Source organism: Takifugu rubripes, unplaced genomic scaffold (assembly GCF_901000725.2).
Source record: "Takifugu rubripes unplaced genomic scaffold, fTakRub1.2, whole genome shotgun sequence".
Lineage (NCBI taxonomy): Eukaryota > Metazoa > Chordata > Actinopteri > Tetraodontiformes > Tetraodontidae > Takifugu > Takifugu rubripes.
In genome coordinates, this window is record NW_021821672.1 from 58,893 (window position 1) to 68,341 (window position 9,449).

Genomic DNA, 9,449 nt, shown 5'->3' on the forward strand with positions numbered 1-9,449 from the left:
CTCATATAATCCTATTTTTTTTACCTTCATTACTATTAAATGGTTTTGCATGTAGCAAAAACAAATTATGATTCAAAAATTGTGTCAATATTGTTACCGGTATTATTACTACTAATAGTAATACGTATGGTTCTAAAATCTGTTGATGTCACTGTTTTGCAGTTAACAAAAAGTCTGAGCAGCACAGTTGATTGTAGATCTTTCGTAAAGGCCCTTTGAAGCATTGTGGTACTGGAGGTTATATACAGAAAGGGCTATCCTGGACCTGGGCTCTTCACACCGATGTGTTCCTGAGTATTTCATGCACAGGAGAACAGAATGCCAAGAGAACAGGGGTGATTGGGAACTACCTACTTCTGTCATGAAGATGAATTTTGTTTTGTTCTCTTTGAGGACAGCTGCCTGAAGAATGTCTCACATCTTTTTTCTCGTGGGTCGCATCATCCATTTGTTTTGAGTATTTCTGATACGGTGCAATGTCGTCAGGAAACATGTTCAATGAGGTGAGGAAGAGTTGTGGCTTATAACAGTTTGATGCTGCAGGACAAATTATGGTTTTTGTTAGGATGTGATTCAGGCAGGACCCCAAGCAGACAAACAGCTGACAGTGTTAACATAAAACTTTAATTAACCTACATAATTGCACCACGTGGTGAAAGTGTGCGTAGTGCAGCCGTTTCCCCCGAAGGAGGGAATGGTGACATGGTGACCTAGAGCAAGATAAGATACCATTGACCCTAGTTTACCACAAAGCCAATGAAACAATTAGACCCTGGTGACCAGGAGGCAGCGTCTTTTGAAGAGTGTTGATTGGTAACCAGCCGCAGGTGTGATGGTGACCAGCGAAGGGTACCCAGGTGAATCCGCCACGCCCCTAGTGAGAGAACCAGGAAAACAAAAACAAAAAGCACCAACACACAAAAGATGACCGTTTTGTTTTACAGCTAGTAAACAAACTTTTTCTCTGATCTGGCTTTCCAGGCCTTCCCGAATCATTAGCAGTTCCAAAGCTCCTGATATGTAATCATACATTGGCTGTAAAGCTGTGGCTAGAAGGATCTTCCTTACATGGGAAGGGACACACTTCCATAACCTTGCAACATGCCATCTTCACAAAGACTGCTCTTTCAGAAGATATTACACCTTAGAAAGGTGGTCTTCCAAAAAGAATCTCAAATGGATCTCTAAACCTTTACCACTCCTCTTTATCCCCTTTGATGTTACGCTCGAGAGGACTGGCGGTCAAGTGTGGCGGAACCCCAAAGAAGGCAGACAGACACGGGAATTAAAAGTAAACTCAGACGGTTTTAAATGAAGCAAAAAGACAGGAGGGAAGAACTAAATGAGGAGAGAGGCCGAGACAAACTATAGGGGGCGTGATGCGGCAGACGAACCAAGTCCGAGATCCAGGGGCGAGAGTCCGTGGGGGAGTCCAAGTGTCCAGAGGCCAGGAGAAATCCGTCCGAGGAAGAGGAAGAGGGGCTAGGAAGGTTGCAGAGGAGCCGGGGGAGACGCTGGAGGACGCTGGAGGACGCAGGGGGTCGCTGGGGAGCCTGGAGAGATGCTGGGTCGACGGGACGTGTTGCCAAAACATCAGTTAGATCAAGCACTGGCCTGAGTGCAGAGGGGCCTTTTATGGGTGCAGAGTCGTTTGGGCGGATTGGGTGCAGCTGGAGGAGAGGGCCCAGGTGGTGGTGGTTGAGCTGATTGCACAGGAGGAGGTGGGGCCAGAGTAGGAGTCACAACATTTGAGATCTTTTTATTCTTGCGCACAAGCCTTTGTCTGGGAGTAAACTCTTTCTTCACAGCTTTTACCCATTTGTACTTTCACTTCTTATAAATCTTGCACAAATCTCCATTCACTTGGTTGACCCCAGGGCCTGATTTTTGCATTGGCCCTGGTGAGGTATGACAGGAAACAAATGTGCTTTTATCACAAATTCAGATGCTGGTGTTAAGCTGTTGATGGTTTCTTGTGTTTATGGGTGTTTGTTAATGCAGGCTCCCAAATCAAAGAAAGGGATGATGCAGCGGGGGAGAGGAGGAGGAGAAGGGGATAGGGCAGGGTGAAGGACAGAAAGAGAAGAAAAACAAACCCATACATCATAGATGCAAATATGTATGGCAAAGTACCATTGTGTAAGTGTTTTACTGCAGATATAAATCTAAAGCTGCTGTTAGTGGGGCCAAGGGTCATTTATGGGGGAAGGGAGACCAACTACAGAAAAAATGGCATTTTTACCAAATCAAATATGGACTTATACATGAGGAGAATAGAGGAGAGGAGAGGAGAGGAGAGGAGAGGAGAGGAGAGGAGAGGAGGGGAGGACTGTATTATGGCAGCCTCAGCCTCTATCTCAGCATATCTACTAGTATCTACAGGTTAGAATCCCCATGTTTTAAGAATAAGCATTAGATTAACTAGAAAACTGAATGTAGCTAGGGAATAACTCATTATAAGCTTTCACAAGGAGGAACATTTTCATTTTAGAGTGCACTCACAATAGGGTCAGTTGTTCTGTACGTTGCTGAAGCACGACTGGCCCCCTCCCGTGTCCCCCACTGACCCAGGCTCATATTACAAAAGTGTACTCAACTCAAGTTGCCTCTGACACCTACGTCATCATGGTTGTTTACAACATACAAGTGGCGGCGTCATTAACTGACTGTTGTTTACGCACTGTTGCAGAGTGAAAGTATCACTCACACTGACTTTGTGTGTGTGGGGAGGGGGGGAGTTGGTTAGATTTTCAAAATAGTCTGCCCTCGCAAACCTCCGCATTGACTGACTGGTGATCCACGCAGTTCATATGTTGCATATGTAACCACAAACCACAAACATGCCTCGTGTAAGTGTGCCCTCACTCATATGAATAGAGAGAAAGTCAGCCTGTTGTACCAGGACAGGGCTTGCGTTTGACAGCAAGGAGGCTGATAGCTGAAGGTGTGGCTATCTCACTCTGCTTTCTGAGACAATCTGGGAACCATCAGGAAACTAAACTATAAAGAACTAAATTTTCTCAACATCTTCATCTGCACAGACTTAAGAGATTCTTCAGTGTTAGATTCATTGTCTGAATGTCTTGAAGATGATTACGACCTCTCCTTGAGAAGCAAGAATCAAGAATCATGCATGCTAGCATTGTCTCTTCCCATCAGGTTATGAGATAAAGGCCAGAATGCACTTTCTGCAAGTTAGATGGATCTACAGTACAAATATAAGTGAAATTTTTGAGTGTTTTTATGCCCTTTTACTCAAACCACCTATGGTTACCAGTATATTGCTTGTATTTTTGTGTGCTTGTGTTTGGATTGGGAGCGTGAGTGTGTGTTTTTATGTGTGTGTGCATGTGGGGTGTGTGGAAATGAGATATTTATGCAGATAAGTTGCCTTCCACCATGGGAGTAATGCAGCCACTTCAGCACCAGGTGAATAATAACAGCACAGCACAATAATCCATCTCTGTATTTACTTTGTTTAAACAAACATCATCTGTATTCAAATGTGTGATGCTTTTTAACCATTCACGGCAAAGCCTTGAAAACACATTTTTTGTTTCTCCACACATCGTTAATATGTGCCAGTTGAGCTCAAAATAATCATTTTTCTCAAAAACAGTATGCATTTTGATGATAATTAACTGTAAAACTAACTTCCACCTCTCCAATTAATCTCCAATTAGTCTGATGTTTCATCAGAGCTCAAATGTTTCCATCTGATAGAAGCAAGATTCTTTACACATTCATAAGCAGAAGGAGCAGATTTATCTTTGCAGAAATGGCACAGGTGACACACATAGGTAGCTGAAACAGCCGTTCATCTGCTGCATTAAAGTCAGTGAAAATCTGACTTGGTTTTGGTCAAAATAAGCTCTGTTGCAATTTGATAATACCAGGGTGGATCTACTTCTAGGAGTGTTATTTCTGCTTAAATATCTGAATGGACACGCCTCAAAGCGTCTGACAATTCCAGTGCTCTCAGTGCCTCATCTCTGTACCCTCGGGGCTCTAATTGTGCCCTCTTCCTGTTATGCCCATTAAAACAGTTCAGACCTGATAGGGATGGCAGTCTTTTTTGGCTGTAACCTTTCTTCTTTATGGTTATCACACACATGAATCGGAACAGAATCGCAATCACTAATTGGTGATTTTAACATGGTGCACAATAAATGTGGAAATTACTGCAAAGCGGCACAGAGCAGGAGGTCCCCATGATTACACTGTTGACAGTAGGAGAATAAAGTAGAAGCCTGTTGTCTGTGAAATATCGTGTTCATTATTCATGATGGTCCTGGGTGGATCTCACTGTGAAGCAGAGAAGGCTGAAGTTGAAGTTCACTGTTTCATTTCCTCTTCAAGAGATATACCTAGTGATTAGTTTTTAGTATTTGATTATACTTTTTTCTCTGTCACTGAGCTCTTTATGATGCGAAGCCTGTGGTGCTAGTTCAGACAGACAGCTCAAAGTGCGCAATTATGTTTCAGCTGATCGACCATGTGTGCCTCTCCCCTGATTAGGGTGGATATTTAAATCCCCCTGGTTACCTAGTCATTCCCCATTGCTCTGTGCTGCTACTGCACTTGGGGTATGCTGCTCATACTACTTTGCCTTTTTCTGCCTGCTTTTGCAGCTTTGTCTATTATGCTGCTCTGTGCCATTCATTTGAAGACTGCCATCCTACAATGTCTGGGGACTCTGAGTCAGGAAGTGGATGTGGCTTATTGGACTGTCAGCTGGAAAATCGAATAGTTGAGTTTGGAATGCCACCTCTGTGACTCAACCACACCTCAGCTCCCACCTGGCTTAAAGGCAATTGAACAACTGACCCATAGCTCTGATTCTTGAGGTCTTCTAGATTCAATGACTGTGTGTAGGGTTGAGTGTGTATCATTGTGTGTGCTTGTTCTGTGTATGAAAAGGGCCATATAAGTAGTTTAATTAACTATTTTTGTATCAGATACATAGGTAATTTGGGTTAAAAGGCGCACTGTCGATTTTTTAGAAAATTAGAGGCTTTTAGGTGCGCCTTATAGTCGTGAAAATACGGTAGTCTGAATATTCTCTTCCTTCTTTTGTGCTCTACTCTGGATGATGCTGACTATGACCCAGTGAGCTCTGCTCTATCCTGGCTCGGTGGATTTTCCCCTTGTTTTGCCTTCATGGAGTTTTGCAGCAGCATGAAAAAAACAATGATTTCTTGATTGTTATTTTCCTATGTGGGGTCACGTGTATAAGGCAGAAAGCAGTGTATACCGCTGGATGAGTTGCCAGCTTATCACAAGGCCCTATATGAAGATTTGGGGGTTTATTATCTTACTCATCCGGGGCTTGAACCAAGAACCCTTCACTTCTCCTCTCGCTTCCTTTCAGACTGAGGTACTGCCACCCTGGGACTGTGTCTCTGTATTTTTAAAAACCAAAAGTCTTCAACTTGTGGTGGGATTCAGATTGCTCTTTTTGCCTTCCTGACTAGCAGAAAAATCATAACCTATTAAATTATATTATTACTGATTATTAAAAAAAAATGGCTAAGAGGATTCAAATGTAGCTTGTTGTGCAAATCATTTCTCACATTACTATTATATTTCATCCATTTACCTGCACTCTAACTATCAATATGGTTTATCACATCATAAAATAACCATAAACATTTGCAGAAAGATTCTCTCCAATAAAATTCTTGAGTCAATGAAATTCTTATTTTGCATCAGCAGCAAGAAAAGAGAGGTTCCACACACATGAATGGCACCTTCATGAAGAGGCTCTTCCACTTCTGGCAGACAACAGCACCCACTGATACACAAATACTGTTTCACCAGGGGGACAGATATTTGGTTGAAAAGAACAGACACTTGGAAACCTAAACTCATCTGGCAGAGCTGTCCTGCCCTCGTTGGTTTGTGAAGCCCCCTAGCTTCTCATTACTGACAGGAATAGATACTAAACCTATACTATCATATTAAACTCAGTACATCACTGTGGAAACAGGTCTTCAGACTTCAAATTAGCTTCTGTACCACTTGTAAGTTAGCGTTGTCATGATTCCAATCGAACAGTCTCTTTTTATTCAATGAAAAAAATAGTCTTCCACATCTGACCCTGCATCAGATGAGTATAAATCTAGTCCATGGATCCTCCAGCCTCAAGGTCAGGTAGAAAAGGATGTTGTTCCTCACAAGGTGAAATAAATCAATATAACTGAAAAACAAAAGTGTTTAATAGTCTGGAAGCTCTAATGTAGGAAACTTGGTAATAATCACTGACTTTCACCACCTGACTGTGTTGTTCCATTTGGTTATATAATTAAGCTGAACTCTGAATTTCTGGCTTCTGAGGGAATAATAGAAGAAATCAATTTAACTCAGTTCAAAGACAATCTACACATGCATGAATACCTTGATCCAAAATTGTGTAACAGTAATTGAAAGTAATAAAATGATGTTATGCCTCTGTTTGTACATGATCTAGATACAGATTTAAGTTGCAGAAGCATCCGGTGCATAAATCATTTATGTGGTTCTTTTGGGACATGCTGCTACTTTAGTACCCAAAAATCTTGCAGGATCTTACACAGACACACACTGAACTAAGACATAATGACACTGATACATTTCAGAAATGGCCAACTGTAAAAGCGTGTAAAAATCCACAGCTCAGATTTGCAGATGCAAAGACTGTAGAATACAAACACAAGAGGGTGCCTGTGGTGCGGGGGTGACCCATATACCTCCCACCAAGTGAAGCAGAGTGAGTAATTAAAGCATTTTGGTGGCGTTCACACGCTGTCTGCCCGTCAGGAGATAAGTGTCACAGTAATCGAGATATTACAAAGTGTTTCAGTGGCAATTAATCCTCCGGTCAAAATAGGTAATTTAGAAATAAATTAAATAAATCATGTACACTTAATGGAAAATGTGGTAGTGGTATTGCTCACTCTGTTTTTATTTTGTCAATTAATGAATGACAAGTAAGTTATTTGTGTGAATTTTCTGCCCAAAGGTTAAAAAAGAAAAGTTTTCTAATTAGTAGTTCTAATTGTTTTTGTACTTGTTTTCTACTTTTAAGTTTACCATAGTCTGTGGTAATTTATGCCATAAACTACATTATTTTTCTATATACAAACTAATGAGCAACAGTTTGGGCTTCAATACAAGTTAAAAGAATGCTTTGTAGTTTTATTATGCAATAAAAGGCTCCTCAATTCACTCTGACTAAGTCCACAAAAGTTAGTAAGTGCTTCTAGAAGCATTAAAATGCTTCTTTTTTTAAACTTTGTATTAGCATCAGTCTTTCTTGCAGGAGCAGCAGTGGGAGAATGCAATTATCCAAATATGCATACTGACCCCGTTGAACTGCAGCAGCATACACTATATTACACAGTATTCAAGATGCAAGAAAGAAGGATCACCCCTGGACTTGGTGTGAGCTGCATGTGTGATACATTTCTCCAAGGATAGAGATGTTTACCATTGCTATTCAGGACCAGATGTTGCCTGGGCAGCTTGTTACAACTTTCCCATATATGTGCGGCTAGATCCCCAGGTGTTGCATCTCCCTTGATAATTCCACAACACAACCTCAGAGTGTCACACACTCTGTCCCTCCGCACTACGGCTCTAGTGGCTATTCCCAAACATCACATCTCTCTTGAATTACTGTGAACTCATAAACAATTCATGACCATGTATACAAGTTCAGGAATAAATGTTGAACTCCGGGGAAACCAGACAGTTTCCATTTATGATATCCACATCTACTGTGGTGGTACCACTCCTGGCAACTTGTGGAAAAAGATCAATTTTTTAGAAGATGCTAAAGGTTGTTTTAACTCAGACTTTCAATGAATGGTATTTCTGTTGCATGAAAACAAGTGCTTTTCTTTGCTGGAATCTATGTCTATAAATTTTAAAGTAACATATTCCGAGGTATAGGCATATAGCAAAAAGGGCCACCTGGATTCGAACCAGTAACCTTCTGCGCCACATTCTATCTATCTATCCATCAGTCCATCTTTATTATATAGCATCTGTTACAATTATGCACTGACATTAGTATTGAAGGTTTTCATTAACAGCTGGAGCTTGACTTAAACAAGAGGAGTATACACCTCCTTCATACTTGCTTGCATAACCTATTGTCTGGAGGTATGAGAGGACAAGCACAGATCCAATATTTATCCAATAAAGAATCATAACAATCATGACTGCCAGCAATTATAAAGAACCATTTCTTCTTCTACTCTTCATTAAACTCAAAAGACTCAAATTTAAGGGTCTAGTTAATTTCACACCATCATGTAAAAAAATAAAAAATAACATAAAAACTTCATTCATTCTTTGTCTTGCTTCCCTCTGATTATTTTGCTCCTATTTTTCTTAATGTATGATGAGGAACTGATTTTGAAACATTTGATTGAAAGAGAATGAGCAGAACTAGAAACTTTACTGACTTCATCCTGCTCCCTTTTGAACAAAAACATTGATATGCTCAGCAGAAAACATGCTGTTTTTGTTGGCTTTTCATTTAATTCTATACTTTGCTATTTTGTTATTTTAACCAGTTCAAAATGAATTCTTATCATAACAGAACCCTGTAAATTGGTAATAAAGCCATTTCACACTGACTACAGGTATGCAAAGTGCCGATATGTGCTAATGAACACATTCATTGTTCATGTGCTACCGCCCCAGCAGCCACGTCGCCACTGTGCTGCCCAGGGGGGTACCAGCTCCATACATGGATGGTGAAAATGGAAGAAAGGTGTGATTTTTGCTTGTCTTCCCCTCCCAATTACTCCTAATTAAAAACAAAGTCAGCATACCAGTGAGAGATGCAACTTGCAGAGCTGTAGCCTGCTTTATACCCAAACCAGCAGGGAAAGGGCACCAGAGGAAAAATTCTTTTTTTTTTTGTTTGCTAAGCAATATGTGCAGGATGTGCGCTTGCTCAGACTCAGCAAAGAAATGTGTCTGCGGATTAAAGAATTCGTCACTCACCATTAACAGAGTGGAATTGCGTCCCCGCATCTCTTCAGTCAACGCTGACATTCAGCATTGAAGCACCTGAGAAATTGTATTGAGCCCCCGCCTCTGTCCCTCTGTGCATCTGATTCTGTGATAGAAAGTTAATGTACAGCACAAATTTTTCAGATGACGAACAAATGAGCTCACCACAGACCTCCGATGACACCAGCACCTGATACCAGGGCTTGCACATAAACAGTTTCTACAGTGGCCTGAAACACTCTGCTTGTTTCTGCCCACCTCGGAGCAAGGCTTCCTAAATGGTGAAAGTTTCAAATTTTCTAAATGTGCTCTTGAATCGTATTTTTCTGTAGAAATGTATCACTTCAAGACCTCTTATCTTGTGTACTTGTAAAACAGATTTTTATTCCAGTTATATTCACCCTGTTTGCATTGCCGTCTTATTTTTTTATCGTTCCGTTCAC

At 41.0% G+C, this 9,449-nt stretch overlaps 1 long non-coding RNA gene across 1 annotated transcript; it reads right to left on the reverse strand.

Annotated features, from left to right (window-relative positions):
* Nucleotides 1–602: 602 nt before the first annotated feature.
* Nucleotides 603–9,093, reverse strand: LOC115248770 (uncharacterized). The gene is made up of 2 exons (XR_003887511.1): nt 8,998–9,093; nt 603–874 (listed from the first exon to the last, which is right to left on the reverse strand). It is a non-coding gene; the product is annotated as an uncharacterized lncRNA (long non-coding RNA).
* Between the last annotated feature and the right edge of the window lie 356 nt (nt 9,094–9,449).